The sequence below is a fragment of the Phyllobates terribilis genome, unplaced genomic scaffold (genome assembly GCF_046119375.1).
Source record: "Phyllobates terribilis strain yellow unplaced genomic scaffold, ASM4611937v1 Scaffold_11__3_contigs__length_659146591, whole genome shotgun sequence".
Taxonomy (NCBI): Eukaryota; Metazoa; Chordata; class Amphibia; order Anura; family Dendrobatidae; genus Phyllobates; species Phyllobates terribilis.
The window spans coordinates 386,174,723-386,196,218 of NW_027362771.1; the positions used below are offsets into that span (position 1 = coordinate 386,174,723).

The window sequence follows — 21,496 nt, forward strand, 5'->3', positions numbered from 1 at the left end:
ATTGCACAGGTGACCGGTGCCTGTGTGCGCAGCCGCAGGGTGAGGGGCACATTTGCGTTCCACCGCCTGTGTTAGTCCAGAACCGGAAGTGCTGACATGTGATATGAAAGTGTGACTCTCCTGACTAGAAGAGTGATTGGTCACGGAGTGCGCAGCTGCAATAAGGAGAGCATTTGTGTCCCACCGCATACATCGGGATAGTAAACCGGAAGTGGCGACATGTGTATCAGAATAGCGCATGCGCAAACTGTTAGGACATATATCGCACTGTAGTAAGGGGGACTAGAGGCCGGATATAACAGCAGTATGGAACACATATGTGTCCCACCGCTGACGCTATGCTATGAACTGGAAGGGCAATGTAAGGAGGGAAATATAAAAGGAGGCATGACTCTCAGGAGTACCTGTGGCATATTGTTCCTGAGGTGGACATAGAAGGGCATGATCTCCCTATCACAGCTGCATTAAACCAATGACTGAATGAGGGTTTAATCTAAGTCCATGAATCTTGTTTTTGATATATCATTTTGATGTATGCTCTCCTGATGAACCCATTGAAGGGGAAACGCGCTGAGAAATTAGGCATACTATGGATTTCATGCTGAGTAGGGGTGGGCTAATTATGTACATAAGTCATGGCACCTTGGTGCAAAAGTGAACAGTGTATTTGCATAGATTGATAAGGGGATATCTTATACATGACCACTCTCTGTTGTTTGACGTCTTGATTGATTGGGACATGGCGCATAAAGAGATTGATATGTAAGATTTGTTTTTGAGGGCTAAGTGCAATATTAATACACCTTGTTATATGTTTTTTGTATACGACCTATAGTCTACCTATGAATTATTGATCTCTTGTGTGCCTAGCTTTGTGGTTCTGTGCCCTTTCCTAATATATATTTAAAATCTAGTGACAACTGATCTTTTCTACCCTATTTTTTCACTATAAACTGTTTAACAATTTTGGATTTCTTTGTATATGATTGAGTAAACCCATCTCTATGGTTAAAAGAGAGTGACCATAATTGTACTAATGGTCATTGTCTAGTTCATTACAGGATATAGCATATCTTTTTCTGGTACTTATTTTGTTATTTTCTTTACATTTCTCCTATCTTAGGGCGTAATAGGGTCAGATGGGGAAAGTCCACATTGATCGGGGCGCCACTGCGCAGATTTAGGGTGCCAACCTCTTCAGTAAGGTAGGGGTTTTCTAGGACAACTATAGGTATTATGATCTTTTGTTTGTCTGATAGATACATGGAATTTCCTGTCTCCCTATGATACCAATCAAGACAGTATAGAGAGACACTGATAATAAATAGTGGATGAATCTGAATAAAGGACTATACCAGTATATGTATGCAGTGGGTTATCTCACATTTAGTCTTCTTAGACAAAGGTTTTTTTTAGATAAAAAGCCATTCCTTGTTGGTTTTGCCCCACCTTTCTTCTCTCTGTAGGGCCATACAGGGTCAGTCAGGGAGAGTTGATGTCCGCGCTCGGGCGCTATTGCGCAGGTTCAGGGTTCCAACCTCTGCGGTAAGGTAGGGTAAGACTAGAGTCATAATAGGGATTTATCTATCGTTTCAAACCTGCCTTGCATGACCTTGAATAACATTTGGCCATTTGATTATAGCTGCTATAGTTGATACTAAAATATTTTAAATCTAAATAAAAGTGATGTTTTAAGATTAAAATCCTTATACAGTGTTTAAGTCGGTGATTTTTGTAATTTTTCTATAGCAATATTGCAGTTCCATTTTTTCCATTATTCCATATGTACATAATGTAGCTTTTACCTATTTTATATGGCAATAATGCTGTTCCAGTTCTCTAAATGTATTATTCTTAGTATTTCAGAGTGCGGCTATATTTTCTCTTAGAATTATTGTCTTAGCTGGCACCTGTACACACTAGTTTGGATGTGCTGCTCAGTTTTTTTGGTTGGCTGTGTGTGACAGCCCGCTCCCCACCCCACAGCTTCACGATCTTGTGCAAACTGCTTACACTCCACTGACATTTTAGAACCTCACTGCAGAGTAATAAGTGGACTGCCCAGCAATGTATAATCTATGGTTCATGTAGAAGTACTTTATTTCATCTCGTCTGTTATATCTACACATCCCTTTCATTATAGGGAATTGGGTCATGTGATCTCCAGTCTGACAACTAATCCTGTACATGCACTAATGTGTTGACAGGAGTCAGTCTCTGACGTCATGTGATCTGTACGATGACCTCATCACCTATCAAATCCCTCCTGGCGGCTCAGACTCTCCCCGCACCCCCCAGCCTCAGCCTCCTTGTCCCTCTGTACGTCCTCCCATGCAGCTAAAGATATGTTTGAAGACTTCAATCAACACTATTCTGAGCCGATATCCCTGACTCAGAAATCAAGAAGAGGAATAGAGGTAATTATAAAATTAAGTTTTTATTAATGAATTTAAAAACACATAATGCAGAATAAAAGTTAAAAGGGAACCGTATAACCCGTGCACATATGGGCCAGGAGCCGCCCAGATGATAGAGCTATAATACGAATAGCTGGCAATGTCCCTGCACAGATATCCAGAAAACAGGCTGTAATTAATGATAGCATATAGAGTTTTAGGCTGTCACCTGCAAGCAGGGGTGGATTAAGAGTAGCCAGGGCCCCGGGCAGTTTAGAAGGCGTGGGCCCCCCCAGGTACCAGATGTATCACGTGACATGTCACATGATTGTCTTTGATAGATCATGTGATAGGTCATGTGAGTAACACACAGATGTTCTGCTCACATCTATAGACGGAAAATGACGGAAATGTTTTTCCATTATGTACAACCCTATACATAATATAGCGCTATATACAGTACAGACCAAAGGTTTGGACACACCTACTCATTTAAAAATTTTTCTGTATTTTCATGACTTTGAAAACTGTACATTCACACTGAAAGCATCAAAACTATGAATTAACACATGTGGAATTATATACTTAACAAAAAAGTGTGAAACAACTGAAAATATGTCTTATATTCTAGGTTCTTCAAAGTAGCCACCTTCTGCTTTGATGACTGCTTTGCACACTCTTGGCATTCTCTTTATGAGCTTCAAGAGGTAGTCACCGGAAATGGTTTTCACTTCACAGGTGTGCCCTGTCAGGTTTAATAAGTGGGATTTCTTGCCTTATAAATGGGGTTGGGACCATCAGTTGTGTTGTGCAGAAGCCTGGTGGATACACAGATGATAGTCCTACTGAATAGACTGTTAGCTGCTTTTTTCTTGCCATAATACAAATTCTAAGTAAAGAAAAATGAGTGGCCATCATTACTTTAAGAAATGAAGGTCAGTCAGTCCGAAAAATTGGGAAAACTTTGAAAGTGTCCCCAAGTGCAGTTGCAAAAACCATCAAGCGCTACAAAGAAACTGGCTCACATGAGGACCGCCCCAGGAAAGGAAGACCAAGAGTCACCTCTGCTTCTGAGGATAAGTTTATCTTAGTCACCAGCCTCAGAAATCGCAGGTTAACAGCAGCTGAGATTAGAGATCAGGTCAATGCCACACAGAGTTCTAGCAGCAGACACATCTCTACAACAACTGTTAAGAGGAGACTTTGTGCAGCAGGCCTTCATGGTAAAATAGCTGCTAGGAAACCACTGCTAAGGACAGGCAACAAGCAGAAGAGACTTGTTTGGGCTAAAGAACACAAGGAATGAACATTAGACCAGTGGAAATCTGTGCTTTGGTCTGATGGGTCCAAATTTGAGATCTTTGGTTCCAACCACCGTGTCTTTGTGCAATGCAGAAAAGGTGAACGGATGGATTCTACATGCCTGGTTCCCACAGTGAAGCATGGAGGAGGTGGAGGTGTGATGGTGTGGGGGTGGTTTGCTGGTGACACTGTTGGGGATTTATTCAAAATTGAAGGCATACTGAACCAGCATGGCTACCACAGCATCTTGCAGCGGCACGCTATTCCATCCGGTTTGCGTTTAGTTGGACCATCATTTATTTTTCAACAGGACAATGACCCCAAACTCACCTCCAGGCTGTGTAAGGGCTATTTGACCAAGAACGAGAGTGATATGGTGCTACGCCAGATGACCTGGCCTCCACAGTCACCAGACCTGAACCCAATCGAGATGGTTTGGGGTGAGCTGGACTGTAGAGTGAAGGCAAAAGGGCCAACAAGTGCTAAGCATCTCTGGTATCTCCTTCAAGATTGTTGGAAGACCATTTCCGGTGACTACCTCTTGAAGCTCATCAAGAGAATGCCAAGAGTGTGCAAAGCAGTCATCAAAGCAAAAGGTGGCTACTATGAAGAACCTAGAATATAAGACATATTTTCAGTTGTTTCACACTTTTTTGTAAGTATATAATTCCACATGTGTTAATTCATAGTTTTGATGCCTTCAGTGTGAATGTACAATATTCATAGTCATGAAAATACAGAAAAATCTTTAAATGAGAAGGTGTGTCCAAACTTTTGGTCTGTACTGTATGGCAGAGCAGGGTGGGAGATTAATGTTCCTGAGGGGCCACATGAGGGACCATGACTGTTGTGGAGGCTGAACCAATATGCTGAAATTAATTCTGCTCAATATTAATATTAGCAAAATAATTAAAAAATTATATTAATTGTATGACTGAATATTGAGCATAATTAAGTATGCTGACACCCCCCTATATACAGCATGAGTCCCCACAAAGCCCCTTGATACAGTTTGAGTCCCCACATAACTCCCTATGCACAGTATAAGCCCCACATATATCCCTATATACAGTATGAACCCCACTTAGCTCCCTATATACAGTATGAGCCCCCAAATAGCCTCCTACATACAGTATGAGCCCCCGCATAGCTCCCTATATACAGTATGAGCCCCACATGGCTCCCTATATACATTATGAGCCCCCAATAGCCTCCTATATACAGTATGAGCCCCCAAATAACCTCCTACATACAGCATGAGCCTCCAAATAGCCTCCTATATACAGTATGAGCCCCACATTGCTCCCGATATACAGTATGAGCCCAAAATAGCTCCCTATATACACTATGAGCCCCCAAATAGCCTCCTACATACAGTATGAGCCCCCAAATAACCTCCTACATACAGTATGAGTCTCCAAATTGCCTCCTATATACAGTATGAGCCCCAGCATAGCTCCCTATATACAGTATGAGCCCCAAATAGCCTCCCTATATAGAATATGAGCCCCCAAATAAATTCCTACATACAGTATGAGCCCCAGCATAGCTACCTATATACAGTATGAGCCCCACATAGCTACCTATATACAGTATGATCCCCCAAATAACCTCCTATATACAGTATTAGCCTCCAAATAGCCTCCTATATACAGTATGAGCCCCATATAGCTCCCGATATACAGTATGAGCCCCACATAGCTCCCGATATACGGTATGAGCCCCCAAATAGCCTCCTATATACAGTATGAGTCCCCGCATAGCTCCCTATATACAGTATGAGCCCCCCATAGCCTCCCTATATACAGTTTGAGCCCCCCATAGCCTCCGTATATACAGTATGAGTCCCCACAAAGCCCCTAGATACAGTATGAGTCCCCACATCACTCCCTATGCAAAGTATAAGCCCCACATAGCTCCCTATATACAGTACTAGCTATTGAGCCTGCTCTACGCCCGGGTGGCAAACATTTTTATTGGTATATGGTCTCCCATCTTGGTATTTGTGCTGCCCCCATCCTGGTATTTGTGCTTCCCAATCCTGTTACTCCTTCCTGTTATGTGCTGCCCTCATCTCTATCCTGGTATGCATGGCACCCCTCACCCCCAATCCTGGTATGCATGGCACCCCTCATCCCCAATCCTGGCATGCATGGCGCCCCTCATCCTGGTATGCATGGCTCCCTCATACCCAATCCTGGTATGCATGGTACCTCATCCCTATCCTGGTATGTATGATACCCGTCATCCTGGTTTGCATGGTACCCCTGATCTCTATCCTGATATGCATGGCACCCCATCCCTCATCCTGATATACATGGTACACCTCATCCCTATCCTGGTATACATGGCCCCTCATCCGAATCCTGGTATGCATGGCCCCCCAGATCCCTATCCTGGTATGCATGGTACCCCTCATCCCAAATCCTGGTATGCATGGCACTCCTCATCCCCAATCCTGGTATGCATTGCAACCCTTATCCCCAATCCTGGTATGCATGGCACCCCTCATCCCCAATCCTGGTATGCATGGCACCCCTCATCCCCAATCCTGGTATGCATGGCACCCCTCATCCCCAATCCTGGTATGCATGGCACCCCTCATCCCCAATCCTGGTATGCATGGCACCCCTCATCCCCAATCCTGGTATGCATGGCATCCCTCATCCCCAATCCTGGTATGCATGGCACCCCTCATCCCAATCTTGGTTTGCATGGCACCCCATCTCTCATCCTGGTATGCATTGCCCCCTCATCCCAAATTTGATATACATGGCACCCCTCATCCCAATCCTGTTATGTATGGCACCCCTCATCCCCCAATCCTGGTATATATGGTACCCAATCCCTCATCCTGGTATGAATGGCTTCCTCATCCCCAATTCTGGTATGTATGGCACCTTTCATTCCCAATCCTGGTATGTATGGTACCCCTCATCCTGGTATGCATGGCACCCCATCCCTCATCCTGGTATGCATGCTACCCTGCATCCCTATTCTGGTATGTATGGTACCCCTCATTCTGGTATACATGGCACCCCTCATCCCAATTCTGGTATGTATGGCCTGCTCATCCCTCAATCCTGGTGTGCATGGCACTTCATCACTCATCCTAGTATGCATGGTACCCCGCATTCTTGTCCTGGTATGCATGGTACCCCTCATCCCTATTCTGGTATGCATGGTACCCTCATCCTGGTATGCATGGCACAACATCCCTCATCCTGGTATGCATGGTGCCCCACATCCCTATTCTGATATGTATGGTACCCGTCATCCTGGTATGTATGGCACACCTCATCCCCCAATCCTGGTATGTATGGCCACCTCATCCCCCAATCCTGATATGCATGGCACCCAACCCCTCATCCTGGTATGCATGGCTCCCACATCCTCAATCCTGGTATGTATGGCCCCCTCATCCCTATCCTGGTATGCATGCCACTCCCTCATCCCCCTCCCTCATCCCCCAATCCTGGTATGCATGGCACCACATATTCCTAATCTGGTATGCATGATACCCCTCATCCCTATTCTGGTATGCATGGTACCCCTCATCCTGGTATGCACGGCACCCCATCCATCATCCTGGTATGCATGGTACCCCAAATTTCTATCCAGGTATGTATTGTACTCCTCATCCCCAATGCTTGTATGCATGGCACCCCTCACCCCCAATCCTGGTGTGCATGGCACCCCTCTCCCCCCCCCAATCCTGGTATGCATGGCACCCCTCATCCTCAATCCTGGTATGCATGGCCCCCCTCACCTCCCAATCCTGGTATGCATGGCACACCTCATCCCCCCCAATCCTGGTATGCATGGCACACCTCATCCCCCCCAATCCTGGTATACATGGTACCCCTCATCCCCCAATCCTGGTATGCGTGGCCCCCTCATCCCCCAATTCTGGTATGTGTAGCCCCTTCATCCCCCAATCCTGGTATGTGTGGCCCCTTCATCCCCCAATCCTGGTATGTGTGGCCCCCTCACCCCCCAATCCTGGTATGTGTGGCCCCCTCATCCCTTTCACGCTGCACACATACAAAAAAACCCACTTATACTCACCTTTCTTCCCTGTGCTCCAGCGCTGCGGTGTCCTGTTCTGCCGGGGGAAAAGTGCGGTGCCGGAGTATGCGCGTGCCCATACCGCGCTGTCTGGCGTCATTTTGCTGAAAACACACTGCAAATGTGTCTTCAGTAAAATGGCGCTGGATAGCGCTATGCACATGCGCCTTCACTCCTGCTCTGGTCTCCGGCGAGAAGAGAGGCGCCGCGTCAACGCTCCTCCTTGTCAGGTAAGTATGTAAGTATGGCGCTGAAGATCGTGTTATGCGTTCAGTGTCTACGCATACTGTAATCTTCAGCGCCATACACTCCTCTTACCTGTAACGGCTCCATGCGTTTTTCTGTCTGGAGCCAGAGGCGTGTTGCACTTGCGCAGTCTATAGAGGCTTCAGACAGAGGGACGCTTGTAGCGTTATATTATAGATGAGCCCCACTTAGCTCCCTATATACAGTATGAGCCCCACATAGCTTCCTATATACAGTATGCGCCCCCAAATAGCCTCCTATATACAGTGTGAGCCCCCAGATAGCCTCCTATATACAGTATGAGCCCCCAAATAGCTCGCTATATACAGTATGAGCACCCGCATAGCTCGCTATATACAGTATGAGCCCCCCATAGCCTCCCTATATACAGTATGAGCCCCCCACATAGAACCTTATATACAGTATGAGCCCCACAAAGCTCCCTATATACAGTATGAGCATCACATAGCCTCCCTATATACAGTATGAGCCCCCCACATAGCTCCTTATATACAATATGATCCCCAAAATAGCCTCCTATATACAGTATGAGCCCCCCATAGCCTCCCTATATACAATATGAGCCCCCCACATAGCTCCTTATATACAGTATGAGCCCCACATAGCTCCCTATAAACAGTATGAGCCCCACATAGCCTCCATGTATACAGTCTGAATCCCGGCATAGCTCCTTATATACAGTGAAAGTAAAAAGTAGTTTTCCAGCACACGATGTAGCAAAATTAAAAAAAGCCTTTATTTAATCCATCGTTAAAAAATACAATTCCAACAGAGATAAAAGCATGTGTAGGCTTACGCGTTTCGGATCATATTTGACCCTTAGTCATAGCATAGCATATACAGTATAAACCCCCGCATAGCTCCTTATACACAGTATGAGCCCCACATAGCCTCCCTATATACAGTATGAGCCCCCATAGCCTCCCAATATACAGTATGAGCCCCCCATAGCCTCCCTATATATGGTATGAGCCCCCCATAGCCTCCCTATATATGGTATGAGCCCCCCATAGCCTACCTACATACAATATGAACCCCCGCATAGCTCCTTATAGACAGTATTACCCCGACATAGCTCCCTATAAACAGTACGAGCCCCACATAACCGTTCTATATACAGTATGAGCCCCCATAGCCTACCTATATACAATATGAGCCCCCCACATAGCTCCTTATATACAGTATGAGCCCCCCATAGCCTTCCTTTATACAGAATTAGCCCCTTATAGCCTCCCTATATACAGTATGAGCCCCCCACATAGCTTCCTTATATACAGTATGAGCCCCACATTGCTCCCTATATACAGTATGAGCCTCACATAGCACTATGTGCAGTCACAAACTCTGGCGCCACACTCCTCCAGCCTCGCCAGAGATCGAGGACACGCTGCAAGGGAGATGGAAAAAGGTCGGAGTGTTTTGTTTTTTTTATGGATGGAAGAACAGCAGAACAGGCAGAATGGGGGAGCATTTACCAGGATGGGACACCAGGATGGGGGAACATATTCCAGGATGGGGGGAGCATATACCCGGATGGAGGAGCATGTACCAGGATAGGAGACCTGGATGGGGGAGCATGTACCAGGATGGAGGAGCATGTAGCAGGATGGGAGACCTGGATGGGGGAGCATATACCAGGATGGAGGAGCATGTACCAGGATGGGAGACCTGGATGGGGGAGCATGGACCAGGATGGGGGACCCGGATAAGGAGACCATATACCAGGATGGGGGGGGGGCATGGACGAGGATGGGGGACCTGGATGAAGGACCATATACCAGGATGGGGGGAGCATATACCAGAATGGAGGACCTGGATGGGGGAACTTATTCCAGGATGGGGGAAGCATATACCCGGATAGAGGAGCATACACTCTGATGGGGGAGCATTCAATTTCATTCATGGGGTCTTGTCCGGCGCTGGATCAGTCATTGCTTTGAGAATACAGAGCGGCCGATGTAACCCCGGCCCTGACTGACAGCCGGCCTCAATGTAGAGCCAGTGTCAGTCAGTGCTGGGGGCGCAGTTATAGGGGACGCTCTGTATACTCAGAGTGGTGACCGAACCGGCACTGTCCCACCCCCATGACTGAAACAGAATGCTGGCGAGGAGAATAGAGTTAATTTTCTTCCCGCTGCACTCAGCTGCTGGGCAGCATAGTAATATTGTTAATCTGCAGATTAACTGTTATATATGCAGGGTAATAGCGTTATTTCTGATGAAAGGATCCCTTTAATTTTGTAGCACAATACTTCAATGAAATGGTGCCGGAGTCGGTGCATGCGCTTACCACGCTATCTATTTACATCTGCACCAAATCTGCCAGTCACAAATAAGCAACGTGTGCAGGAGTCTTCAGAGTTCTCATTCACTTTGCAACAGGAAATCCTTCAAGTTTTGTGACAAATCTGCAATGAAAAAAGCGAAGCAAAAATACAACGTGTGCACACAGCCTTAGGGTATGTGCATACGGTCAGGAGCCGCCTGCGGTCCCGACACTGTGGAATAGCTTCCGCCCTCATTATGTAAATGAGTGGCGCCATTTTTTTTTCACATGCGGACTTTCTTCATAGAGGTTAGTCTATGGGGAAAGTTCACATGCGGACCTGCAAGAGAAATTGACATGCTGCAGGTCTGAAAAACACGCTGCTTGTCAGTTTCCGCCAGTGATCTTCAGCCAACATACGCATAGTGGACATGGGATTTCTAGAAATCCCATCCACTATGCTGTAACATCTAGCCACTGCGGGTATGACGCTGCATAACACGCAGCTTCAAACCCGCAGCGCCTCCTGACCATGTGCACATACCCTTACAGTAGGGCTGTCTACTGTGCCCAAAACAACCAATCACAGATCAGCTTTCATTTTACCAAAGCAGGTTGAGAAATGAAAGCTGAGCTCTCGTTGGTTGCTATGGACAACAAAGACAATGTAATGAACAGTTTTGATAAATGAGGCTGTGAGACTGCATTATACATCAGGGGACAGCAGCTCCATGTCACCGATCTATCACTGCTGTCAGGAGATGGGATCAAGAACAACTGATGAGAATCTAGTAATATGGGTGATGTGGGCTGCATTACAGGAAGTATATAGGAGAAGACCTCAATATGGAGGATAACGCAGACATGGCACACCCGCTACAGCAGGTACACAAGGCAGACACAAGGATCTCAAAATGTACGGTGCTGAGAAGCTACAGCAATACTCATGAAATAAAACTCCTAAGAGACGGACAATCCTTTACACGTATCACAAGGATTATTATTATTCTTTATTATTATGGCGCCATTTATTCCCTGGCGCTTTACATGTGAGAAGGTGTAAAGACAAGCACAATAATCATGAACAATACAAGCCAGAGACTGGTCCAGGAGGAGAGAGGACCCTGCCCGCGAGGGCCACAGTCTACAAGGGATGGGTGAGGGTACAGTAGGTGAGGGTAGGGCTGGTCGTGCAGCGGTATGGTGGAGCGAGGGTTACTGCAGCTTGTAGGCTTGTCAGAAGAGGTCGGTCTTCAGGTTCCTTATGAAGGTTTCCACGGTAGGCGAGAGTCTGATGTGTTGTGGTAGAGAGTTCCAGAGTAGGGGGGAAGCACGGGAGAAACCATATATGCGATTGTGGGAAGAGGAGATAAGAGGGGAGTAGAGAAGGAGATTGCAACATTCTAACATTTGCACAAATTTGGCATTTAATTGGACTGTGTGGGTTTGTCCACTACTTGTCATCCCCTTCTGGAATGCTACAGGGCCTCAAATAAACGAAAAACACTTCATATTTACCAAGAGACTCAATGCCAACATCGGTGGAATGGCGCCATTCCAGGAGGGATGTGTTTTGTTTTTTTATTTCAGGCAATCCAGCATTTAAAGGGGCTATGTCACCAAGGTTTTGACACCTAATCTGAGATATAATATTTATAGAGAGATATATAGATATATAATATTTAAAGAGAAATGTCATTTTTTTGGGCTGCATGCTGTACTTTTGCTAAAACCACTGTTTTATCAGCAGGAGATTATCACTAAAGGACTGCTGCCAGGTAGTCATCTAGATTCATGAGCTCTGTATAACCCCGCCCCCACCACTGATTGGGAGCTTTCTGCCTATGCACAGTGTACACACACAGAAACCTGCCAATCAGTGTTGTTAGAACTGGTAAATCCGTAGCAGATAAAACTGTGATTTTATCAAAATTATACAATGTAGCCCAATGAGTAGTACATCATTGTTACAAAGATCTCTGCCTCTATATCTTACTGCTCTCAGATAGGATAACACAAAACTGCTGCCAGATTCCCTTTGAAAAGGTGTTAGCATTTTCCATGTGTTGTGGTAAATCTCAGCAGAACTGAACCAGGACATTACACAATGATAAGAACATTTCACCAAGATTTGGGAACAGATAACTCTTACCACTTTATATTGGTAAACTGCCCACAACCCCTATACTCATCTGCTCTAATATAAAACTGGTTTTGGTAATTTTTCATTATAAAGTTAGATTTGGAACCATTTTGCTGACTTTATTCCTGGATTATATGTGGAGGTATAAAACATGTACAATAACGTTCCCTATAATTACTAGTTACATTTCTCTTCTTACCTGAGCTTCCCACATCTTCTTTCTTCTGACTATTAGTCTTAATGATTGGTGTCTTTCGTTCCTCTGAACAGTCCAGGTCGATCCTTCTGTTCTTCGGTCCTTTACTCTGGCTAATGACGTCTTCATCCACTCGCTCCTTCTCTGGGGTGGGAGACATCTTCCGTCCTGAGTCTGTTTTTTTTCTCTTTTTTCCCTTCCTGTTGGGGTTTTTGATAGAAGACTCCTCATCAGCCGATGAGTCCATGTGTCTTCTGTTCTTGAGTCCTTCACTCTTGGCAATGACGTCCTCGTCCACTCGCTCCATCTCTGGGGTGGGAGACATCTTCCGTCCTGAGTCTGGTTTTTTACTCTTTCTTCCCCTCTTTTTGTTTTTTTTGATAGAAGACTCCTCATCAGCTGATGACTCCAGGTGTCTTCTTTTCCTCGCTTTCTTCCTCCCTAAAACCTCCTTCTCCATAATATCGCTTTGATCGCAGTCCGCAGACAGCTTCTTCACAATCACCAGTCAACTCCAACTGTCACTTTCCTAACTGTCAACTGAGCGCACGGGCACCTGGATGGCACTGGTCATGTGATCAGTAACTGACCAATAAGAATCCAAGGTGTATGCTACAGTATAAGGATGGGAATGTATCAGTTTGATATAAGGGCTGTAATAAAATTAAATCTGTTTCTGTTCTACTGTTTTTAGTTAGTTGATTTAAACTTTATCTTTTCCATTTTTCATCACTTCAGTATTATCTCACAGATAATTTTAGTATTTTAGGGCCCATTTTAACAATATGCTGTATTATTTATCCACATCAATGAACTATATACCTGACCATTGTACTTATTGAGAAATAGTTGACATCTCTATATTATTTGCATCGACAGGCTGCAAACAAAGCAAGCGAGATGAGTTTCTCATCCACTGCTGTACTCAGCATAAGCAGCGGCTGAAATAACAAAGCTAAGTATAATAATGTTTGTTTTGATTGCTGCCTATGCAGAGCACAGAAGTCTATGACAAACTCATTTTGACTTCAGTGATATGTATAAGCAGTGGCTAAAATGGCAGAAAATGAGCAGCTAATTATTGAAGACAGCTCTAATCATGTGCAGGGCATATAACCAGTGTTCATTCATTCGCTGCTCATTTTCTGTTGTCTCAGTCTCTGCTTATATAGAGTGAAGCACTCGAGATGAGTTTGCCATAGGCTGTTGTGCTCTGCTTAGGCAGCGACTTATATCATGAAGCTCACTTCATTACAAATTTGTAATTTTGATCTTTGCTTATGTAGAGAGCAGCAGCCACTGGCAAACTCATCTCCACTTCTGCGCTCGGCATAAGTAGCGTTGGGTGGGCATCCGCTTTGCTGCTCAATACTGTCTTCATTTATTTTATAGAGCTGCTTTCATAGTTTTACATTTTTTCTAACTCGAACTAGTGTTACAAGTAGGGCAAGAGCCTGGTTTAGGATTAGGTCTATGGTTAGGGCTAGGGCTGGGGTTAGGGACCAGATTAGGAATAGGGTTATGGTTAAAGTTAGGAATAGGGTTAGGGTAATAAAATTGTTACATAAAAAATGTAATAAAAAATACAAAGCAAACAATTAAATAAAGTATAAAGTGTTATATATTTAAAATTTGAGATCTGATTTCAGCAAAAAGCAGAAATAAATTAAGAGTTGAAATCATAAAATATAATTACATCAGTATTTTTCTTAAATTACAATACATGTGCAATACTGGGCTTTTGGAAAGGACTCAGGGAGTGCTACTGGTTCACGGGTTAGGGGGCACATACTTGTCTTGTCCTGGGTGCTTGCAACCCACCCTGTGACAGTGTGCTATCAGCATAGTATACAGCAACCAGCAAGGTTTTTTATTTAACTTTTTTTTTCTGCATTTTTTCATCTGTAGCCTAAAAGACAACAGGTAATATTAAATGCTCTACAAACATCAGGCTTTTTTTATTGTGCGACAGCTCACTTTAGGTGTGTTTTTTGACAAGCCCTAAGTGTGGCGTTTCTTTCATGTGTTTTCCCATAAGTTTCTTTGTAGGACTTAAAAAGGCATAAAAAAGACACAAACATATCTGAATTAAATAAAATGCCATTTGGAAAAGCTGGTAATAATATGCATGAAAACAATTTTCTTACAAGCAAAAAAAATCCACAAAAAATGATGTGTGAAAAGAGTCTACTGGTGGTCTTTATAAAAGTGGTTGTGTCATCTTGTCCTCTGAAGGACACTGCTCTCCTGCCTCCGGGCTTCCTGCTCACAGGGGGTATTGTGCTCTTGCTTAAAGGGGTTGTCCACTACTAGGACAACCCCTTCTCAATCTGATTGTTTGCCCTTATTAAAATAAAAACACCTATACTCACCTACCGTGCCAGCGCCGTTCCAGTAGTGTCGCAGCTCGCAGAGATCAGCTTTCATTTTTTAAATTGCTCTGATCAAGTGAAAGCTCCATGTGAACGGCTGTTATCGGCAATTGTGGGATTAATTGGGTTTTGCAGGCCGTGTCTGTGAAATTCATCCCTAATGTATCTTTTAAGTGTAAATAGTGATATACAGTGGTGTGAAACAGTCTTTGCCCCCTTCTTGATTTCTTATTCTTTTGCATGTTTGTCACACTTAAATGTTTAAGATCACAAGACAAATTAAAATATTAGTCAAAGATAACACAAGTAAATACAAAATGCAGTTTTTAAATGGAGGTCTTTATTATTAAGGGAAAAAGAAATCCAAACCTACAGGGCCCAGTGTGAAAAAGTGATTGCCCCCTAAAACCTAATAACTGGTTGGGCCACCCTTAGCAGCAACAGCTGCAATCAAGCGCTTGCGATAACTGAGTCTTTTACAACGCTCTGGAGGAATTTTGGCCCACTCATCACTACAAAATTGTTGTAATTCAGCCACATTGGCGGGTTTTCACAGCATCTCAATCGGATTAAGGGCAGGGCTTTGACTAGGTCACTCCAAAGTCTTAATTTTGTTTTTTCTTAAGTCATTCAGAGGTGGACTTGCTGGTGTGTTTTGGATCATTGTCCTGCTGCATAACCCAAGTGCGTTTCATCTTGAGGTCATGAACAGATGGCTGAACATTCTCCTACAGGATTTTTTAGTAGACAGCAGAATTCATGGTGCCATTTACCACAGCAAGTCTTCCAGGTCCTGAAGCAGCAAAGCAGCCCCAGACCATCACACTACCACCATATTTTACTGTTGGTATGATGTTCCTTTTCTGAAATGCTCTGTTACTTCTATGTCAGATGTAATGGGAATACATTGGGTATTCTCCCAAAAGTCTTGGCAGTCATCAAGATGTTTTCTGGCAAAACGGATATGAGCCTTTATGTTCTTTTTGCTCAGCAGTGCTTTTCGTCTTGGAACTCTGCCATGCATGCCATTTTTGAACACTGACCTTAACTGAGGCAAGTGAGGCCTGCAGTTCTTCGGACGTTGTTGTGGGGTCTTTTGTGATCTCTTGGATAAGTCGTCGCTACTCTCTTGGGGTAAGTTTGATTGGTCGGCGACTCCTGGGAAGGTTCACCACTGTTCCATGGTTTCGCCATTTGTGGATAATGGCTCTCACTGTGGTTCACTGGAGTCTCAAAAGTTTAGAAATGGCTTTATAATGTTTTCCAGTCTGATAGATCTCAATTACTTTGTTTCTCATTTGTTCCTAAATTTATTTGGATCGCAGCATGATTTCTAGCTTTTGAGGATCTTTTGGTCTGCTTCACTTTGTCAGGCAGGTCCTATTTAAGTGATTTCTGGATTGAGAACAGGTGTGGCAGTAATCAGGCCTTTGTGTGATTAGGGAAATTGAACTTAGCTTCCCAAAGATGTGATAAACCACAGTTAATAAATGTTTTAATATGTGGGGCAATCACTTTTTCACACAGGGCCCTGTAGGTTAGGATTTCTTTTTCCCTTAATAATAAAGACCTTCATGCTAAAAACTGCATTTTGTGTTTACTTGTGTTATCTTTGTCTAATATTTAAATTTGTTTTGTGATCTGAAACATTTAAGTCAAACATACAAAAGAATAAGAAATCAGGAAGGGGGCAAACACTTTTTCACACCACTGTATTTCATGTTCACTCCCCACCTATCAAGCACAGGGAATATAATATACACCTACTTATATGGAATATGTGTTCATTTACCTAATATCTACATATATTTCATGTTCATTCCCCACCTATCTAGCACGGGGAATATAATATCCACATGTTTATATGAAATATGTGGTCATTCCCCTATTATCTACATATATTCCATGTTCATTCCCCACCTATCAAGCACAGGGAATATAATATACACCTGTTTATATGGGATATTTGTTCATTCCCCTATTGCCTACATATATTTTATGTCCATTTCCCACCTATCGTGCACAGGGACTATAATATACACTTGTTTATATTGTATATGTGTTCATTCCCCTATTATCTACATATATTTCATGTTCATTCCCCACCTATCAAGCACAGGGACTATAATATACACCTCTTTATATGGGATATGTGTTAAGTTCCCTGTATTCTACATATATTCCATGTTCATTCCATATCCAAGATGCATAAGAAGTCTAGAATACCTCTCCATATTTTTGCAACTATAAGTTATTTTCATTCTTTTTATTTATTCTTTTTCTTCATTCTGTTTAGTTCATCCCCTATTGCAGGCAGTGAACCCAGAAGCAGATTGTTCACCTACATGTACATTGTACACAGCAGTGTATTTCTTGTATTTCTTTGTATTTGTATACTGAGGTGAATAAGTCAGATGTTTTTGTTCCTATGAAACTAATACAAATAATAAGCAATTACAAAAATATAATTTTTTTGTTTCTGTGAGAGTTTCCACTGGTCTTGAATCCACAACCCTCAACATCACAGGCAGGATCTAAAGCTACTGAGCCACAGGCTCCAGTAACGTAATGGTGAGAATTTTGTGTACTAGATCTGTATTGCAGGGTCTGACTCCACAGGCAGATTGTACTGATACATTGTACACAGCAGTGCAGCAGTGGATTTTTATGACTCTATTGTAGAGGGAGAATAAAATAGATTCTTTTTCTTCCTATAAAATTACTAAAAAATAATGAAAAACACAGTTAAAATCTTGTTATTTTTAATGTTTTTTTTCTTTTTTTAAATAATGAACATCACAGTCAGAAAATACCATCTACATTTTCGGTGTCCCTGTAATCGTAATGACCCGCGCAACACAGCAATCAGATTATTTATGGGAATCGATAAATGGCATAAAAAAATGACGTAGTTGATATTTTTTCTCTATTAAACCCATAAAAATGTATTAAAAATGTAATGCTGAGGCCGTGCTGCATTATTTCTACTGCTTTTTATCCTGCACGTTTTCTGCAGGGGTCTAAACCACACGACGCAATAACAATCTTCTCTGATTATTGCGTGTTTGCTGCATTTTTTTATGTGTTTTCCCCCTTATTTGATGCGATTTTGGGGCAGATATGAAGCAGAGTTTTTAACGCTTTTTTAATACTAAAGAAAAGCTTTGATTCTGCAGTTGAAATTGCAACGGCATGTTTTTTTCATTCATTTTTTTTTTTTTTCAGAAGAAGCCTATAAAGAAAAAATGATCCAAAACCGCAGAGTTCAGCAGCGTCTTTAGACACCCCGAGGATGGAGATTTCATGAAATCACATCCACTGTGCTTAGATATTTAGACCGTGTTCACATGTAGCGTAAATGTTGCATTTTTTCTGCTGTTTTTTTTTGCACAGAAATTCTGCTGTGTTTAACTGTCCAAGCAAAGTGAACGTGATTTCATGAAAACTGCGCCCCCTGTGTTCTTAAGACGCGGCTAAACTATGCGGTTTCGTGCTTTTTTTTCTCTAGTCTTCTATGTGGAGCCTAAAAAAACACATGTAAAAAACGGCAGTTACTATTTTGAGTGCAGAATCAAAGCTTTTCTGTACTATAAAAAAAACACATTAAAAACGCGACTTCACATCTGCACCAAAAACGTATCAAATAAGGCTGAAGACCACTGACCTCCGCAACAGTTCATTCATTCATACATATATACTATCTGAGATTCAGGTCCCATATTGAGCCATCATGGCTTCTTCATGCCCTTTTATGCCTGCCTATGTCCCTTACATGGGGTGAGAACCCGCATGTCGTCTGGGTTCATCAACAGTTGCTTATGAACTTACTCAATTTGGTATCTATAATGTGATTTCCATATACCTGTTGTGTACATTTACTTGTCTTAAGGTACACTAATTGTATTGTAACTGACTTGTACTGGAGTTCGGAACACCGCCCTGTATACCATGTTTTACTTATTGTTCCCTTCTCTTGCAGATCTCCCTACCCTGTGATCCCATCCTCCCTCCTGTCTGTCTCCACCACCTTCAGCGCTTTGGCTGCAGCGCACTCACATCCTCACAGCACGTGAGAAAGGTCCCCCCAGTCAGGCACGCCCACTTCCTACCACGTGGAACACAAGCCTCAGCGCCTTGGACCGCACGCATCAGCGAAACGTCACATCCGGTGACGTCACACGGGCACTTCCGCTTTTCCGCGGTCACGTGCTCTGCAGCCCTAGCCCTCATTGGCCAGCCCACCTATCACTCACATATTTAGAGGAGCCGCCCCCATAGCAGGAGAGCACGAGAAACAAGCGGTGGACACCGCGTTCGCTACCAGGCTCCCTAGACGCAGCTTCCAATGTATGGTTCTCAGATGGCTGACCAGCACCACTAGTTTCACACCATATTTATCCTCTAAGTAATCCAGCATTTTGTACCCTACAGATTCTCTGAGTGACACTTAGTCCTGGTGTAGCGCCCCGAGGGTTCGGCCGCTACAGGGGTATTGCACCTCTGCCAGAGGTGTGATATTCCACTCCCAGGTAAGGATGGAGTATGGACCAGGGCTCAGTTAGCTGCATACAGCACACACACACCCCATTTCCGAGGGACAGCTCAACGGTGCTCCCACTAGACAGAAGTGCAGGCACGACCGACTATGTCCCTGTCTGGAGTGGGGAGGGGGGTGGAACACCCAGTGCTGTAGGGGCAGATAGGGGTTGGTTCCTGAGCGTAGGTAGGAGCCCATTGGTTGCTGGTCACCTGGGCTCATGGCTAGAGGGAAGTATAAAAGGGAGGAGCCATCTTAGATCTGGGTTCAGTCTGTGAGGAGAAGTTGGGAGGAGAGCTGACAGGGAGCAGCAGCTCAGGCTGAGTGCTGCTCCAGAGGCAGGCCTAGAGAAGAGGCCGGAGCCTGAGAGAAGTGGGCCTAGAGAAGAGGCCGAGGAAGGAGGAGAAGTGGGAACAGGAGGAGAAGGAACAAGAAAGGAAGAGAGAGAGGAACAGAAGGGCTCAGGAACAAGAAGGTGGAAGGGACCCTAAGAACCCACGAGAATACAGGGTGAAGGGTCAGGCAGATTAAGGGTACCGGATCCCAAGTTGGTGGAGGAGAAACAACCTTCAGCCAAAGACCGGACGTCGTGATCATTTATTGGTGCGACACCTCATCAAACCTGCTAGGAAGGCACCATATAGGACAGCGGGGAACGGGGCCCACGTTTACCTGTGCAGGTCTGCGGCAGCTGGACAAAAGTGGGTCACTGGTGAGGCAGGCCAGAGAAAGGAAAGAAGGGGGTCCTGTGCCATATTCCTGAACTGCCTGGGAGTTGACCGAGCCCCACACCTGGTGGACGCAGCACGGCTCGGGCAGTCATTGCCAGCTGAAGTGACTTGGATATTAACCGTGAGTAAAGACCCTGGACTGCAGTACGTTGTCTGTGTGCTTTTTCGCTCCTCCGGCACTACCGGTACTGGGACTCTCACCACTATCACTCCCACCATCCACTACACTGCCGTGGGGCCGCACTCTTCCCGTGGGGAGTCACACTACCCCAGCTGCACACCTCATCAGCCCCAGCGGTCTGCATGCAGCGGCGGTTCCTAATAACCGCAATCCACGGGTGGCGTAGTCGGACATTATCTAAAGTACGGTAGCAGACTACCATTGGTCTGACCACCCTGAGCCGCGGGACCGGGCCGCCACTACTACTCCCATCGTCTCCCTATTGCCCGGTTCCGCGTGCCCCACGGCCCAGGGAGCGAGTCACTGGCATCCATGCCTTGAACCCCCATACAGTCATTCTGGTACGTGACATATGGGTTACTACACTAACAAGCTTTAGCCCTCCGCTTCACTAGGCAGGACCCTGTACCCCTTCCCAGTGTTCTTTCCTCCTATCCACTATCCCTCCCTACCCTATGGATTAATCAATTTTACAGTTGCATTTTATGTACTAGATTGATTATTCAATTTATTATGATTCACTCACTTTGTACTGTATTCTCACATTTATATTCTGCAGTTTTGCTGATGAAGGTCAGTTTGACCGAAACGTTTGATTTGCTTTAGGACTGCAATAAAATTTATTTTTCACCTAATCCTGCTTTGAGTGCCGAGGTTATTCCTCTATATAATACGGGTTCGGCCCCTACTCGAGCACCTACTATAACAGCTGTGCAGCGTCTTTTTTAGGTAAGAGATTCACAGCCTCCCGTCCAGCCGCCAGGTAGCACTGATCTGGACGCTGGGCCGGAGTACCGTGAATCCATCCTCTCATCTCTAGTCCCAACATCCACGGATACAGCAGACAGTCCCGTATTTGGGTCAACAACTTGCAGTCTCAGGAGTCTGCTGAATTTCACTCACTACCACTGCCCCTCTGACAACTCCTCCTGCCAGGGTACAAAATAATGATAAATGGGAGTGGCTTGGGATGTGGTCCAAATTTGCCGCAGCGAGTTATGCTCCGTATCATTTGTCCCTCCTTATATGCTTCAAAA

At 44.4% G+C, this 21,496-nt stretch overlaps 1 long non-coding RNA gene across 1 annotated transcript; it reads left to right on the forward strand.

Annotated features, from left to right (window-relative positions):
* The first annotated feature begins 228 nt into the window (after positions 1 to 228).
* On the forward strand, positions 229 to 21,094 carry LOC141165191 (uncharacterized). Its single transcript, XR_012251086.1, has 4 exons — positions 229 to 361; positions 1,124 to 1,205; positions 2,208 to 2,417; positions 18,990 to 21,094. It is a non-coding gene; the product is annotated as an uncharacterized lncRNA (long non-coding RNA).
* Positions 21,095 to 21,496: the final 402 nt, after the last annotated feature.